At 41.1% G+C, this 18,499-nt stretch overlaps 1 long non-coding RNA gene across 2 annotated transcripts; it reads left to right on the top strand.

Annotated features, from left to right (window-relative positions):
• Positions 1–745: 745 nt before the first annotated feature.
• On the top strand, positions 746–17,720 carry LOC103885732. Of its 2 annotated transcripts, none has more exons than XR_002523012.2 (2): positions 746–3,576; positions 17,297–17,720. It is a non-coding gene; the product is annotated as an uncharacterized LOC103885732 (long non-coding RNA). The 2 variants fall into 2 exon arrangements; XR_004185213.1 differs by lacking the exon at positions 746–3,576 and adding an exon at positions 10,832–13,049.
• Positions 17,721–18,499: the final 779 nt, after the last annotated feature.

Below are 18,499 nucleotides of genomic sequence, written 5' to 3'. Positions count from 1 at the left end.
TTTCAACTTACCAGCTACATTAGACCTTAACAAGATAGCCTGTCCTTTGAAGCTTTGATGCTAGGCACTGACTTCTCTCTAGCTACAAAAGTCCTATGTGGCATCTTTTTCCAATAGAAGGCTGTTTTGTCTACATTTAAAACCTGTTGTTTAGTGTAGCTTCCTTCACCAATGATCTTCACGATAACGTGCTGCAGCTTCTACATCAATACTTGCTGCTTCACTTTGCACTTTTATGTTACGGAAATAGTTTCTTTTCTTAAATGTAATGAACCACAACCTTTGCTGGCTTCTAACTTTTCTTCTGCAGCTTTCTCGCCTCTCTTAGCCTTCATAGAATTGAAAAGAGTTAGGGCCTTGCTCTAGATTAGGTTATGGCTGAAAAGAATGTTGTGGCTTGATCTTCTATCCAGACCACTAAAAGTTGCTTCATGTTAGCAATAAGGCTGTTTTACTTTCTTATCATTGGTATGTCCCCTGGAATAGCACTTATAATTTCCTTCAAGAACTTGTTTTTTTTTTTTTTGGATAGAGTCTCACTCTCTCGCCCAGGCTGGAGTGCAGTGGTGCGATCTCGGCTCACTGCAACCTCCGCCTCCTGGGTTCAAGCAATTCTCCTACCTCAGCCTCCCGAGTAGCTGGGACTACAGGCGCTTGCCACCACACCCAGCTAATTTTTTGTATTTTTATTAGAAACGGGGTTTCACCGTTTTAGCCAGGATGGTCTCGATCTCCTGACCTCACGATCCGCCCACCTTGGCCTCCCAAAGTGCTAGGATTACAGGCATGAGCTACCACACCCGGCCCCAAGAACTTTTCCTTTGCATTCACAACCTGGCTGTTTGGAGCAAGAGGCCTTACTTTTGGCCTGTCTCAGCTTTCCACATGTCTTCCTCACTAAGCTTAATTATTTCTAGCTTTTGATTTAAAGTGAGAGATATATGACTCATCCTTTCACTTGAACACTTAAAGGCCACTGTAGGATTATTAACTGACCGAATTTCAATAATCTTGTATCTCAGGGAATAGAAGGCCCAAAGAGAAGGAGAGAGATGAGGGAATGTTTGGTTAGTGGAGCAGTCAGAACACACACGTTTATAGATTATGTTCACATATGGGCATGTGTGGGCACAGTTCATGGTGCCCCAAGCAATTGTAATAGTAACATCGAAGATGATTGATCACGGATCACCATAACATAGGCTAATAATGAAAACACTTGAAATAAGTACCCAAATTTCCAAAATGTAACATAGAGACAGGAAGTGAGCACACGCTGTTGGAAATATGACACCACTAAACTTGCTTGATGCAGAGTTGCCACAAACCTTCAATTTGTATTAAGCACAGCGTCTGCAAAGTGCAATAAAATAAGGTATGCATGTAGCAACCATATGCACTTAGCTTCCTTCCCTTGAGGACTAGAAACACCTCTAGGATTTAGCCTTGTCTGCTGCCAGGTAAATAAGAGAGATGACTCCTCAGAGCCATGATCAACCATCGTAATTATGTAGGAAATAAATAAGCCCTAATTATAATGGTCATCATAAATACCTTCATGATTAGTTGAATCTTAAGCGGTAATTACTAGTTGCAATGCCTTTTTCAAACATGTTTTTCTCTGGGTGCAGTAAACACATTGTAGAAGGCAGTCCCCTGGTATCCAGCAATTTTAACGAGGCAGTGAGAGTGGGCTCCCCAATTAGGGAGGCCAGGGCTTCTGTGCACCTTTTTTTTTTTCCTTAGAAACCCAGGTTTTGCCTGAGCTCTACAGTTCAGTCAAGGCCAGGGCCAAGACTAGGTAGAAGGTGGGGTTTGTTGGAGGATAAAGATCATGTTAAGACATTAATGTCTGGGAATTTTGGTCATTCCTTTTGAATAAAATTACTTATAGATGACACAATCACCAACTAGGACTAAGGAGATCAATATTGCTATTTATAAACAAATCTTGAACAGAACAAAATAAAAACTGTCTCCTTAAGAATATATAGATTTCTCCAAACTTGGTGCAATAACTCAAACAATTTCTGAGACTCTTCTTTTGAAACTGTCTTCAGAGTCCCTTGTTATTATGTAAGAAAATCCTTATTACTTGAAAAATCACACCTAATTTTTTTTTACTGTAAGTTGTATATGCCAGGTTCATTATCCAATTACTCTTTATTATTGGATTCTGAAAATACATATTTTAATGAGTCTGATTTAAAGGAAGGAGACAACATGATTTACACCTGTATCATGTAGAGTTTCTCGCCAACTCTGAGCTGGGATTCAGGTTCTCCAGCTTACACGTTGGGAGGTTTTCTTGTGTTGACCACTAAATAGCCAGTGACTTTTGTTTGTTTACAAAATCAAATTCCCCTTCAAATAATGAGTTTGCCTTTACTGAGGATATTTATAAACATGTTTGCCAGCTCCAGAACAAACAGCGGATGAGTTCCTAAAACGTTCTATGCAGAGGCAGCATGCTGTAATATGTACATGACCTTTCAAATGGTACTCAAGAGGGGCTGCTTTGAAGTATGTGGTTATGCACACCAAGCTTTATGTGTGCTGATGAGATGGGGCAAGAGTTCGCGCAGGCTTTTGTGATGAATGGACAGATCATACTGGATAGGTTTACCTTTCATTCAAAGTGTGTTTCCTAAGAATGGTATTGCAACAACAATATCACCACCTTATGTTTGTTTCATATCTTAGTATCTTAGCATTTCCAGAGCACTTTTTTCCCCTGGACAAACTTATTTAATTATTGATGTGTTATTTTTGTAAGAATATCTTATTTTATTTAGAAGATCTTGGAACTATGTTCTAAAGTATTATACATAATTGATATTTATCATTTAGTACAGTCTTTAAAACTTCAAGAAACATGTATGAGAAAAATACCTAAAGCAAAAAGTTTAGATGCCTATGTGCTAAATGTAACAGATATTGAACAGGTTTAATCTCTGCCAAAAAGACTGGCTTTGTTTTTGTCCCTCTCTTCCATATAATTTTACACATCTTGCCAACTACTGGAGAAATAAATACTCAAGCTACTGCTAGTTAAATGTATAAACTGCAAGAACTACTGCAGTCTCTCTGAGGGTCATTCAATGCCTATTAATCCAGAGCACTTTTTAAAGCACTGATATCATGTCTAATCTCCCTAACAGTCCTTGAATATGAAACATAGGTCATCATCAAACTGGACATTGGTGCCCAGTTACCTATCTGCAGCCCAGAACTCTGCCGACCTCCACGTGATTGCCCCACAGATGCCTAGAAGCCAAAACGTTGATAACAGGACTCATTATTTTCTTCCACAATTCTCTCCTATTCTGTTGTCCCCCAGATCCATTCTCTGCCATTCTCAGCCCTGATCTGTGTCCTGGGAGGCTGACTTTTACAGACTGCAACTTGGAGTTTGCGTTTGAGTTTGGCCAAGTGGAAGCCGTGGCAGAAGATTGAGAGGTGGAAGAGGCACGAGTTCAGGCATTTACTCCTCCCTGTTTCGTGAAGTTCTGGCCCCATCTCTTTGTGACTACAGTTTCAGTTTCTTCCGTGGGCCCCAGGTCTTACAGCATTCAGGTAATTCTATTTCTTTCCCTTGTCCCTGTGAACCTTTGGGTAGTAAAAGCTTCCTACTGTTGCTAGACCTTGGGTATCTCAGTATTCTTTGTTGGTTCCTTAAACCTGCCCACACATCTATAGAAAGTTCCTTGATTGAAAAGTTTCTTCAAAAATCACAGCTGAGTGAGTCATGTGTTCCCTGCTGGAACTCTAACTGATATACACCCATCCTTACTTAGTTTATTTTTATGCCAGCCTGATTGCACAAAATATAACTAATTGCTCAAGCTAGAAATCTGGAGGTCCACTCCTACTTCCTCACCCATATATGAAGTCTTTATGACCTGTTTATCCGCTAAATATCTCTAAAAGCATTCTCATTGCTCTCTTCTCTTTATAACTTACTTGGCCCAAGCCTTTCAAAATAGCCTCCCTATTTACCTTGTAAACATCCTTCATACTGCTAATGAAATGGTCTTTCTCTAATGAAATCTGGTCAACTTATTTGCATTTCATCAGTGGTTCCTACAGCCTTCTGGAAAGGCCAGACTCGTTAGCAAGCCAATAAAGAAAGCTGCTGAATAAAGAAAGTATCGTTCTAGCCTAATTACCTGTCCTCTTCCCACATACTCCCTACATTCCAGCCATAGGGATCTTTGTGCAGTTCCCCAAAACACACGCTATTCCCTCTGCAGGGAATGCCCCTTCCTCACCTTTCCCACCGGCTGGCTCCAGCTCATTGACCTCAAGCCTCCTTTCCCTCTAGCCTCAGAGGGCAGCTATGGCATGAATGAAGGCAACTGTGGACAAAATGGTGCTGCAGATAGGTTCTTCCTGCTCTCACGAGTTCCAGACCAGTTTTTGTCAGGGGAAATTGGTCAGAAATCTTAGCAGGAACTAAGCACCTCTGTGGCACTCTCAAATCCATCTGCCTTTCTTCATCTCTATCACTGCCCTCATTCAGGTCACTTATCCTTTCTTCCCTGAATAATTCATTTGCCTCCCCACAGGCCTCCCTGCTCCCAGTCTCACTCCCGTGCACCCTTTGTGCTGCAGAGTGATCGTCCTGCATTGAAAGGCCAGTCCTTCCTCTCTTATTTATGGTTCGCCATTAATGTAAAACTTCCCATGTCTTTAGCAGTTTGGCCTTACATAAACTGGTTCTTGTTTATCTCTTCGGTTTCATCTTTTACCACTCCTCTTTGAGCACCTAAGTTTCAGTCATACTGAACTAGCCACAGTTTTGCAAATTCACACCGGTAGTATGCCTCAGGGCACCTCATATGCTATGCCTTCTGCCTAGGAAGCCTATTCTTCAGCCTTCTCCTAACCCCTACTTCTCCCAACCCCCACTTCTCCCTCCAGACTCAGTCCAGCTAGCTATCTAGGGAGACTCCCCTGCTCCTACTCCGCCACATCCCTGCGTATTTGTGTCAGATGCTCCTTCCAACATGTAATTTTCTATACCATATAATAAATGTCCTCACCAATAGACTATAAGCTTATCCAGAGCAGAAATTGCTTTTGTTTTGTTCTGTTCTGCTTTGGTTTTCCTTTTATCTCCTTCAGTACCTAGCATAGGCCCTGCATGTAATAGGCACTCAAATATTTGCTAAGTGAAGCTTTATGAATAGAGCAGCCATAGGTTGCCAGTCCAGGAGTGAGAGATTTCATGTCCAGGTTTTTCCATGACCAGCAGAATCCATTCATTAACCCTCCCCTCAGGCACAGCCTTCGGCAGGAATCCTTTCTGACCCTTCCTCTTCTTGTTTAGGCTTGGTGCCCCTTAGAGGGCACATGTTACTGTTTTGAATTGTTTTCTTTGTATAGACTTAGGGGTACAAGTGCAGTTGTGTTGCATGAATATATTGCACAGTGAAGTGTGGGTTTTTGGTGTAACCAGCACCGGAACAGTATACAACGTACCCAATAGGTAGAATTTCAGCATTCACCTTCACCCCCTACTCCTCTCCCAGTCTTTGCAGTCTGCAATGTCTGCTCTTCTCTGTATGTCCATGGGAGGGCGCTTGTTTTTGAAGAGATAATTTAATGGGATCATGAAAGATTTGGGCCTAAATTCTGCTCTGCCACTTGTTTCCAGCTGTACAACTGAAGTTAAATTACTTAACTTTTCTGAGCATCGACATCCTCCACTAAAAGGCCAGTAGTATCACTGGGTTTCTGGGAGCATAGCGTGACATATTTCCCGGCACATTGTAAGTGATCAATAAATGTTGGTCTTCGTTCTCCTTTACGCTCCCTTCGACCCTGGACATATCCCATTAACTCCCTGGTCTGCCTGCCTCCTTGGACTTGAAGTCTAGAAGTGTATGGTCTAGCTGTCTTTCCACAGGACCCATGGGAAATGCTCAGTGACTGTGGACTGAATAAAATTTCCCATTTTACTGCTCATCAACCTGAGGCTTAGAGAGATTAAATGACCCGCTCAAATCATGCAGCAAGAAAATGGTTAAGCCAAGAACCACGACATCAATCTAATGCTTCAGCCAATGCTTGTTTCACACAGTATTAAACCATGAGATGAATGTATAGTGTAAACCTATATCCATGCAATAGGATCTGTGCACATGTACACAGGTGTGGCCCCACAAGAGATATCAAGTACTAGACAATCTCACTTGCCCACATGGAGGAAGTGGATTCAGTGTTTATCACTATCAGCACTATCCTGCCCCACCATATACCTCACCTTTCTGGTTCTACCATCTTCCTGAAATAACTATGGTACAATATAATTTTGTTGAACAGATAGAGTTTATATTATGGGAGCTATATAAACAATGTCCACAACTTAGTAGTGTTATATTCCATAATTCTTTTCTTTCCTGTGCAAAATTCTGTTCTCCCTGGTATGAAAATTTCTGTTTATGTGTATACTTGGTTTTCTAAGGACTTATCACTACGTCAAACCCCAAATTTCCCTCTGTTGCCTCAATCACCACTTGAAATATTTGAATACATCATGTTCTACCAGTTACATGTTCATGAAGAAATATATTTTGCAACATTCTGACTTCTTCAAATTGGCCTGATTGAGTTCTGTGTAATTTATTTTTTCTTGATATTCTCTCTTGTTTTGGTGAAGCACTTCCTCTAGTAGCTTTTTGAGAAAGAGTCCACGGGAGGAACATTTTAAAGACCTCTCACATCTGCAAGTGAATTCAGTCTACTGTTACATAATCATTTCCTTCAGAATTTTAAAGGCATTCCTCCAGTGTCTTCTAACTTCCAATGTTACATCTGAAAACAAAGTCATTCTGATTTTTGAAATAGTGTATGCAACTTTTTCTTTTAAAGCTTTTGAGATCTTTTCTTCAACCCTAGTATTCTAAAATCTCACCATAGTATGCTTTTCTTGGTGTGAATCTTTGCTTAATCTACTGTGCTAGATACGAAGGAGGTCCTTTAATTAAACAACAACAGCAACAAAACTCATGCCCATCAGTTCCAGGAAAAGTTGTTGAATTATTTGTTGCTGATTTACTTCTAACCAACACCTCCATTTACTCCATTCTTTCCTTCTAGAAGGTATCACTTGAATCTTGGTCCTCCTGGTCTCATCCTCTAATTTTTATCTTCTTTTAATCCTCCATCTCTTTGCTCTGCTTTCTGAGAGATTTCCTCGGCTTTTTCTTGTGTTTTGTTTGTTGCATTTTTAAAATATCTATGGTCACATTTTTAATTTCTAAGATTTCTTTTGCATTGTCTTTTCTCGCTCTCAGGAAAATAATGATAATATTTCACATTCTCATCTCCTTTTATAGTCTGTCTTTCCTCTAAACTTTTTTAAATATTTATTTTGATCTCCGTATTTCACCTTAGAAGCTCTTCTTTTCAGATATCTGCTGGCTTTTGGTTGTCAACTTATGTTTAGGAATGAATAAAACCCTAAGAAACTGATAGAAAATCTGAGAGCACAAGACGGAACTACCAACTATGGGCAATATAGGGCTATGGACAGCAGGCAAGACGCTGGTGATTGTCACAACTCTGGGAGATAGTACTGGCATCTGGTGTGTAGAGGCCAGGCCTGCTGCTGAATATTTTACAATGCACAGGACAGCCCCCATAACAGAGTGATGCTGCCCAAAAGGTCACTAGATTTTGTTGAGAAACCCAAGTGTAGAATATCACAATGGGCCATTGAGTTAAGTCACCCCTGATATTGATATTTTTTATCTTTCTCCTGGGCTGGTTAGATTTTGCAGGCAAGAACCTTCCAGTCTCCTGCCTGAAGGCTATAACCTTGACTCCCACCATTCTAGAAGCCCGGAGGGTGAAATGGGCTGGTGGTTTTAATAGTCTGTACATAAAAGTCACTTAATCACTCTGTTACAATACTGTCTCCTCACCATCTACTCTGGCCAGTGTTCTCCCAGTCCAGAAGCCCTCTCCAGAGGCTAAACATCTAGTCTTCTGATGTGGTGGAGGAAAGGCAATTACTTGTCTACATGGAATGGTGAAGGGGGATATAGAACTTGAATTTCTTCCTCAACAGACTTTCAAACAATCCTCCTGTTTTTAGTTACATCCTTACCTCCTCTTCAGCCCCAGTTCCAGAACCTTTGGGACTAGCAGATTTCTGTTGTATAAAACAACTGTACCTCAGCTTTTTCTACAACTGCCTGCTTAGTCAATATCACTCATCTATCTGCCTTCCAGCTTTCTATTCTCTTTGCTCTTATAGATTTACAACTTCTTAAAAAATGTATTTGCTACCATAATAGTGAGGTTTCTGAAGGGAATGAGAGCAAATGCATGTGCTGTCTTCTCCATCTGTTATATGGAGGTCCCACAATTTTATTTTTCATGTTGAGCATTTACTGGTGTTTTCCAAAAAGGAAATCCTAAGTACAATAAGCCCATCATCAAATGAAAACAATGCATCTATACTGAACACCTGCCACATACAGGGCAAAATGTCTGCATTCTGTTGAATCTCTTGTGGCCAGTTTGGAGGTGCATGTTACCAGATGGATTTTGATGTCAGGAGTGATTTGGTTGCTTTTTTCTCTTAAAGAAATCTACTGATTAAATATCAGAGGTTAATTTGGAGCTCCTATCAGCTGCAGGATTCATGTAATAGGAGCAGAAAAAAAAAAATGTTTTAACCAAAACCCAAGAGAAAATAAGAATCCAAACACAATCTGCTAAAAATAAAATAGCAGTGTGGACTAATTGACTCATTGAAGTTCTGTGTGAAGAGAATTCAGATTTCTCCAGCTGACCAGCTCCCTGAGCAGCTGGAAAAATGACTTTAGCTCAATGTCACCGGCTCTGAGCTCTCCTTAGAAATTTGATTTTCACTATGGTCCTTTGAAAGCTGGTGATTCTGGAGGAGACCTGGATTACACTCTGGATTTCCATCCCATGAACAGATGCTGCTTGCAATGCCAGCTGAAGCATCACTCATGTAAAAAAAGAAAAAAAGAAAAAATCTGCTTTGAAAGCAAAGAGGGGATGTAGCCATACATCCCAGGTACAGTGGGTGCCAGCTAAGATTCTTTCACACTCCAGCTTCGGGTCTTACATGAAGGCAGATACCACATTCCAGCACTGGGAAGGAGAGAAAAGCAGGATTAAAGGCACATTTGCATTGAAGTAGTGCAAATAAATGCAACCCAGAGCAGCTGAAACCTGAACCCAGAACGATGTGGCTCCTCCATCTGAACATCTAAGGGGACTACTTTTATGGTGCCATGGCAACAGCATCACCTTCCATGGTTCTCTTGAAGAAAATCTTGCAGAAACATGATCAGAATACATGAGGATTTGGCACTGATTCGATGAACCAGTGATCAAAGTATTCATTTCTTATCACGTTTTGTTGTACAGCTTTTAACTTTTAAGAAATTATCCAAATAATATTTAGCATAGAAAAATTAGAATATGCACATAAATAAGGAAAATTACCAGTAGTCTGTCTACTCAGATATAAGCACTGCCTTGCAGTTATTTTCCTATGCCTATATACCCAACTATATGCAAGAGGGAGGGTAAAATAAAGATTCTTTTTTGAGACAAAGTAGGAAAGGGTTTTCTACTCATAGAACTTCACTGAAATAATTACACAGAGATGTCAGTCAAGAAAAAAATTAAAGCCAAAGTGGGATGTGAGAAAAAAATGATGAGGAAAGAAAGGCAACCCTCTTTCAAAAAGAATCTATTGTTAAGTATCTAATGTGAGTGAAGTGAGAATAAATACAAGACTATCATAACAGAAGGAGCAGAGAAGTTAACTTTAGATTGTGTTGAGTTAAACATATATTAAGTGCTTAAGAGCAAGCACTAGAAGAATAGAAATAGAATGTACAACTTCCATGCTAGTCGAGAATGAAAATGGGGGATGAGAAGAATAAAGAAAACAATTCAGTGGAAGTGAGAACATTTAGTCTTCTTGAGCTGCCATAACAAAATACCATAACGAATGGCTTATGCAACAGACATTTATTTCTCACAATTCTGGAGGCCTGAAAGTGAAGATCAAGGCGCCAGCCAATTCAATTATTGCTGAGGGCACTCTTTCCAGCTTGCAGACACCACCTTCTTGCTGTGTTCTCACATGGTTGGGGGAGAGAGCAAGGTCTCTGGTGTCACTTATTAGAAGGATGCTAATCCCATCATGACAGGCCCACCCTCATGACCTCATCTGACCCTAATTACTTCCCAAAGGTCACATTTCCAAATATCATCACACTGGGGGTTAGGGCTTCAGCATATGAGTTGGGATGCTCATTGAGCGTTGAGCATCAGTGAGTTAGGAAGACATTAACATTCAGTTCATAAAGGTCAGTAAGAGCTAATAGGAAACACAACAAAAAGCATGGTCATTAAAAAAACACAAAATTTAATGATAGGAGTATCAATATATTGTGATCAATTCATATGATGGCATACCAGTTAGTAGTCAAAATGAATGAAATTGATCTGTGCATCAATAAGAATAGATTTCTGAAACTAAATGTTGAATGAAAAAAGCAAGATGCTAAATAATAAGTAGTACATGACTCTATTTGTATACATGTTAAACACAAGAACAATAGACTATCTTTTGCTTTGTTCCTTTTGAGACAGAATCTTGCTCTGTCCTCCAGACTGGAGCACAGTGGCATGATCTTGGGTCACTGTCACCTCTGCTTCCTGGGTTCAAGAAATTCCCATGCGTCAGCCTCCCAAGAAGCTGGGACTACAGGCACTCACCACCATGCCCAGCTAATTTTTGTGTTTTTATTAGAGACAGCATTTCACCATATTGGCCAGGCTTGTCTCAAACTCTTGACCTCAAGTGATGCGCCCACCTCAGCCTCCCAAAGTTCTGGGATTACAGGTGTGAGCTACCGCGCCTGGCCCTAGAAGATCATTCTTAATACAGTGAAGAGGGAGCGGACTGGAGGGCTGGAGGGGCAAGAGGAGATATGTGGGAGTTATTACAGGAGTCTGGTTGAGACTAGGACTGGGGAAATGAGGGAGAAAAAAGAAGAGGAGATGAAATTCATGTGACAGAATCCAGAGATTTTTAGAATTACATTGCAAAGGACTCGGTGATAGATTGGTCATGAGGAAGTGATGGGCAAAAGGGGGCAAAGATGAGTTCCTTGCATGATTGTATGGACAGTTGCTGTTTCAGAGATATGAGGAACACTGGAAGGAAGACTAGGTTTGGGGATAAGATTTTGAATTTAGTTTTGGACAAGTTGAATTTAAAGTGCATTTGAGACATGCAAGTGGAGATTCAAGGAGACAACTGAATATAAAAGTTTAAAGTATAAAGTGATATTTAAAAAGAGGAGCATTGGTAAACGAACTTAGGGAGAGACTATGGCGTGAGAATATGGCCTATGCCATAGGCTGGGAGATGGAAGATGGAAACAAAGGATACAGAAAAGCTAGAGGTTGAAGAAACAGCAGGAGAAAGTAGCCAGAAAACAGGATGTTTCAACAAGAGGCAGTGGTGAGCTGTGATGAAGATTGAAAAAAGCAACATGAAGGTCATCAGCAACCTTCACAAGAGCTATGTTGCCGGAATAAAGTGGCAAAGCAGAGTGGGCTGAGAAATGCCTGGGCAGTAAGAGAAAGGTAGCAGGCCTTCTGAGGGGGTTGGCTATGAAAAAGAGAAAGAGAGCAGTGGCTAGAATGGAATGTGGGGTTTAGGCAGAGTGGTTTCTAATAGGAAGACTTGAACCTGCATAGTGTGAGAAACTGAAGGTGCTGGCTTCAATTTTCTTTTTAGAGTTGGAAGGGGCAAGTCATGAAGGACAAAAAAGAACGAGGATGAGTGAGAGTAATTGTTTAAAAGCTTAAGAGTGGTTTGAAATGCCTACCAGTTGTTGACTGTTTCCTCTGTGTTCATAGACTCTACATGAATCTTTAGGCTTACATGCATTATCTCCTTACATAGGGGTACCAATGATGTCTCTAATGTCATGAGGTTGTTGTTTAATTCAATTTAGTTTTTTCTGTCTGGGAGTCCACTCTCTAGTTCAAATTCCACACTGCACATGAAGCTGGCATTTATGAAATGATGACCAACTCCTATAATTTCTGAAACCACCTAGAGCCATTCTGGGGAATATGCTGGGCAGTGCTACCCAGTGGAGCAAGAAAAGAACTGAGCAAACAGAAGTGGATGGGACAATACTGATAAAGCTGCTGGGCTGGTTGAAGTGGCCTTGGAGAAAAAGGCAGGACCACAGGGACATTGGTGACTCCCCACTCTGTTCCATCTCCCCCCACAACTGTACTCCAGCTTGGGCAACAGAGAGGGTCTCTGTCTCAAAAAAGAAAAAAAAATGAATATCTCAAAAATGATTGTTGTAAACCCATGATGTTCAAACTTTTTTTCACCATGATCCACAAAAAGATATTTTATGTTGTAACCTCATACTATGCATATAAACTAAAACAGGGTCCCACAAAATCTTTACCCTCACTAATTACAATATACACTGGTGTCTTACAACACATACACACTGTGTTCAAACCATGGCTCACTTGGTCCAACCCTAAAAAGCAAAGTACTGAGAGGGAAGGAGGGAGCCATCGTGTTTATTCCTGATTCACTGATGATGCTGTCAGAGGCTCTGGGAGATGTGCTTGATTCCTTGTATACTGGTTTCCTGTCTGTGACAGAGCGATCCCCACGCCAGACTCCTGATACTTATGGGAGCTGTTAGAGACAGCTTTAAATGGGAAGCTCTCTTAGAAAACTCAGTTTCCACACCTAGAGTTCAGTTTCTTCATCTGTAAAACCAAAGGGTTAGGCTAGATGTTCTCAGATCGCACCCAGCTGTACCTTTCCCTGTTGTCCACTTCCATTGTTTCCAAATGGAATGAGGCAAAGGGGAATGGGGAAGGGGAAATTTTGAACTCCATCAAATAATCTGACTGTCTCTTTCACAAAAGGCGCAGAGCCCGTGGAAGCAGCTTGTTTTTCTCAGCAGCTTCCTGAGGCCTTTCAGGAAGACTCCCAGGTAAGTGTATTCACAACTCCATCAGGAAGGATTACATTGATTCTGCTGGAAATCTCCCTGCTCTTGGTAGGATGGAGCAAAGAAATAATAAAAATAAATTGCTGAAGGAAATGAATGGGATTATTGGGATCTACAAAAGACAATTTGGAAACTGGATGAGGATGTAGCTGGGTCCATTTTACTATTGCTGCTACTTTTATGTATGTTTGAACATTTTCCTAATAAAAAGTTTCTTAAGGAATATCTGGGTTGGGCATGGTGGCTTACACCTGTAATCCCATCACTTTGGGAGGCGAAGGTGGGAGGATTGCTTGAGGCCAGGAGTTCAGGACCAGCCTGAGCCTAGCAAGATCCTGTCTCTACAGAAAATTTAAAAAATTAGCCAGGCATGGTGATGTGTACCTGTAGACCCAGCTACTCAGGAGGCTGATGCAGGAGGATCACTTGAACCTAGGAGTTGGAGGCTGTAGTGAGTTATTCACTGCACTTCAGTTTGAGCAACAGAGAGGGTCTCTGTCTCAAAAAAGAAAAACAACAACAAAATAATGAATATCTCAAAAATGATTGTTGTAAACCCATGACGTTCAAACTTTTTTTCACCATGATCCACAAAGACATTTTATGTTGTAACCTCATACTATCCATATAAACTAAAACAAGGTCCCACAAAATCTTTACCCTCGCTAATTACAATATACACTGATGTCTTCTACTCTCTTCCCTGCTTGGTTACTTTTTTTAAATGCTGTTGGACCCTACTCAACTGATTTCCAGGCTTGTGTGACCTATAGTTTTAAAAACACAGATCTTAATAGTGTCAAATCATTCTGGTGGCCAATCAAATTGAATATTTCAATATGTGCCTGTTGGCCTAGGTCAAAAGATGAGAATTGGCTGTTTGAAGAGAAATGAAAGAGAATGAACAGTCATGGGCCAGGTGCGGTGACTCATGCCTCTAATCCCAGCATTTAGGGAGGCCAAGGCAGGCAGATCACTTGAGGTCAGGAGTTCAAGACCAGCCTGGCCAATATGGTGAAAACCTATCTCTACTAAAAATACAAAAACTAGCCAGGCATAGTGGTGCAGGCCTTTAGTCCCAGCTACTCAGGAGGCTGAAGCCGGAGAATCACTTGAACTCAGGAGGGAGGCGGAGGTTGCAGTGAGCTGAGATCACACCACCGCACTCCAGCCTGGGCGACATAGCAAGACTGTCTCAAAAATAAAAAAAAATAAAAAAAAAGAGAGAGAGAGAGAATGAACAGTCATGGAAATTTCACCAGCCTTCTTAGGAGGATCTGCTCCTTATCTTGGGGGGGCAAGTGTCATCAGGGCTTACCAAAATGAGAGTGTTTCACAGGCTACCACTTGTGTGTTCAAGGCCCAGTTGCCCAACCTTTCTTACACAGACTCATTGCTTTTAGACACTGTCCTACCAGCTTGAGTTTGTAGCCTGGCCTGCTTCTGAGAAGCTTTTATTCCCCCTCCCTGCCCCTCCTCACTCCCAGTCACCCTTCCTGGTTTTGCCATCTCTGAGATTTATTTCTCCAACTTGCCCAGGTTATGAATTTACATCCTGTCCCCTCTTACCCTTCCCAACCCCCCCATATGGTGACTCTCCTCCTAAGCCCAATGTCATTGACAAAAGCAACACCTACCAAAGAGGAGGGATAAGGACGTGGCTGAGATTCGCTCAGCACTTAAATCCCATTAAAGCAAAGATCAGACTAGAAAAGCAGGGCACAGACAGAGAGCCTGATCCCTGGAAAAGAAGAGGTCTAGAGTTCATTCGACTTCAGTGTTTAAGAATGAAGGGAGATCCGGCCACTGCACTCCAGTCTGGGCAACAGAGCGAGACTCCGTCTCAAAAAAAATGAAGGGTCAGCTGTTCAGTCCCTCAGCAAATAGCAATCCACTACCTGCTAGGAAGGAAGATGAGAATTTCAGGACCCAATTATTCATTCAAAAGACATAAAGAAAATACAGAATAGACAGCACTTCGATCTACTATAAAAGAACCTCAGGCATGTAATTTTAAATGCTTTAGAAAGGGATCCATAAATCCCAGAGGTATTATATATGTGATGTTTTCACCAACTGGAAACAAAAGTTGGTGTTGGATGAACTACTCCCTAAAAACCCCATCTCCTCAGCCCGTGGGAGATGTGCTGAGTGAAAGGGCAGTTCCACTTCTCCAACGGCAAAAGCTGTATTTCTTTCAATATTAAGGTTAATGAGGGCTGGGCCCTGTAATCTACATGAGTAGGTTAATTCTCATGTGTCCTAGATAGTTGAGAGAAAAAGAGATTTAGAACTTCAGCTGAAGGGGAATGCACAGACCGCCATGCCGGAAATGAAGACGTGCAAAGGAAGCGAGGAAAATCACTCCATACCAGGGATACTCCACCTCAGCTTCTCCACCTGTGAAGGAGGCATGCCCAACTGAGCCCTCCCTCCCCCAGGCGTGAAAGAGACCTGCCAGTTCACAGGCTTCAAACACTTTTGGAGAAAAGCAGTTATAGATATCATTCAAGGTTTGATGATATTATAGTAAGAAAAATCTTTTATCAAAAATTAACAGAGCTCATCTGGGCAGGGTGGCTCACGCCTGTAATCCCAGCACTTTGGAAGACCGAGGCAGGCAGATCACGAGGTCAGGAGTTCGAGACCGGCCTGGCCAATATGGTGAAACCCCGTCTCTACTAAAAATACAAAAATTAGCCAGGTGTGGTGGTGCACACCTGTAGTCCCAGCTACTCAGGAGGCTGAGGCAGGAGAATCCCCTTGGACCTGGGAGGGGGAGGTTGCAGTGAGCAGAGATTGCACCACCACACTCCAGCCTGGGCAACAGAACGAGGCTCCATCTCAAAAAAAAAAAAAAAAAAAAAATTAACAGAGCTGACACTGCAGGAAGAACACATGCATCTTGAGTATGTTTTCAGAAGTGGGATGTGCTTTGAGTTGATCTCCTGTCCCATTATGATTTGCAAGATGCCATTAGAAACGTCTTTATCCTACTAAGTTGAAAGGTCAAAGTTTTAAAACATTACAATTAAATGAAACTATTTCAACACGTTTGTTTAAAATGATAACACATTGTGGCCGAAGGTAAAAGAGTGTGACCCCTGTCATGACATCCTTCCTTATTTAAGACTGTTTTTGACACTGCTGTGATGACAAAGGTGAGGGCAAAGAAGGCAGATGTAAGAGGTTCCTGTGTGTTAACCCTCACAATAAAGTCCCCACTGTTACCTTCAAATGTATAGATGCTTTCATTGTTAAAATCAAAGCTGATAAACAGAATTTCGGATTCATTCACTCTGGCACTGCCTGGCTCTGTACTAGACACTCTGTGCTAGAAAACCATGGTGTGAAAAAAACAGGCCAGTAGTAGAGACAAAAACAAAATAGATAAGCAATCAAATAGCTTGAATTATGGTTAATACGAAATGCCAGAGCAGACGAGATTAATCTATAGTGATAGAGGATTGTCTGGGGTTAAGGTACAGAAGATTGAATTTGGAGGATCAGGAGGAAATATGGGGAGGTGATTTAGAATGTACTATATTTTGATTGGGATGGAAGTTTTATTTATTTGTCAAAACTCATTGAATTGCGTACTTATAATGAACACATTTTATTATGTGTAAATTACACTTCAATAAAGTTAAGTTAAAACAGAAAATTATGTGACACATGCTGTGAAGGAGGCAAACCCAGATAACATAGCGGGGTGGAGTTGATGTCAACTTAGATGAGGTTTCTCGAGAAGTCTTTTCTGGCAAATAACATTCTCTGTTGGAAGGAGTATTAAATAAAATTTATGGGACACCGTGGTTTTGGACTGAAGTTCTGCTCTAGACCCCAAGACACCAGCCCAAATCAGAATCGAGTGAGTCACTTGTGCTGGTTGCTACGTAATCACTGAACTTACAAACAGGCCCATTTTTCAGGAAAACAGGAGATTCAGATCAGCAGTCCAAAGGGATCCAGTCAACCTGAGCTGGCATGATAAGAAAGTCTCCTCTGATCTAACCCCATAAAGAAAGTAGCTTTGCAATGAGTGATCTGTGTTTTATTCCCTATGTCTGCTTTCTTCAGGCTTTTCTGCCTATAAAGTTCACCTCCTTTGTTCAGCTCATCAGAGCACCTTTAAGTTTCATAGATGGAGTGCTGCCTGATTCGTGAATTACTAATAAAAGCCAATTCTGTCACTAAACTCAATTTGTTCAAATTTCATCTTTTGACAGGAGGAAAGAGCTCAACGCGGAATCACGTAGGCAAAGGCTCTGATTATTTTCCTTGCCTTAGAAGACAAAACCCACCATTTTTATTAAAACGAAAGTCGTATTTTTACTCTTCCCTGGAAAGAAGGTAATGCAACCAGAACATCCCACCAAAGTCCTTCTAGGTAGGGGGACAGGAGAGTATTAGCTAAAGAATACAAAGTTTTTTTTGGGGGGGTGATAAAAATGTTCTGAAATTGACTGTGCTAATGGTTGGTTGCATTTATCTGTGAATATACCAAAAACAATTGAATTGTATGCTCTAAATGAGTGAATTGTACAGTGTGTAAATTATTAATTTTTTAAAGTTTTAAAGGTTAGGATATGAACTTTAGCCATGGACTAAAGCAAAGTACACAGCAAAAAAAAAAAAAAAAAAAAAAAAAAATCCTTCATTTTGACTTTAGTAGCATCATATATGTTTGAAGTAACAAAATGTAACTAGAGTAAATTTAAATATATTTTCTATTTCATTCATATGCCAAAGGAAAATTGAACTCCCCTCCCTCCAAAAAATGGAATAACTTTACCCAGTAAGAGACTTCTATTTTTGACAGCATGTCACTTTGGATACATTGAACAACCCTCTTAAGTGAAATAGAAATTCTGGATAACGTTATTATTATTATTTTTATTATTATTATTGTTTGAGATGGAGTCTCATTCTGTCACCCAGGCTGGAGTGCAATGGCGTGATATTGGCTCACTGCAACTTCCGCCTCCCGGGTTCAAGCATTCTCCTGCCTGAGCCTCCCAAGTAGCTTTGATTATAGGTATGCGCCACCGTGTGTGGCTAATTTTTGGGTTTTGTTTTTGTTTTTGAGACGGAGTCTTGCTCTCTCGCCAAGCTGGAGTGCAGTTGTGCGATCTTGGATCACTGCAATCTCCGCCTCCTGGGTTCAAGTGATTGTCCTGCCCCTCAGCCTCCTTTGAGAGTACCTGGGATTACAGGCACCTGCCACCATGTCTGCTTAATTTTTGTATTTTTAGTAGAAACGGAGTTTCGCCATATTGACCAGGCTGGTCTCGAACTCCTGACCTCAAGTGATCTGCCCGCCTCCCAAAGTGCTAGGATTACAGGCGTGAACCACCGTGCCCAGTCACATTTATTATTTTAAATATATTATCCAGCTGGCATAAAATCACCTAAGAGCCCTAATGAAAAGT

Source organism: Papio anubis, chromosome 7 (assembly GCF_008728515.1).
Source record: "Papio anubis isolate 15944 chromosome 7, Panubis1.0, whole genome shotgun sequence".
Lineage (NCBI taxonomy): Eukaryota > Metazoa > Chordata > Mammalia > Primates > Cercopithecidae > Papio > Papio anubis.
Note: the sequence above shows the minus strand (reverse complement) of the source record. Positions and strands in the feature narration are given on the sequence as shown.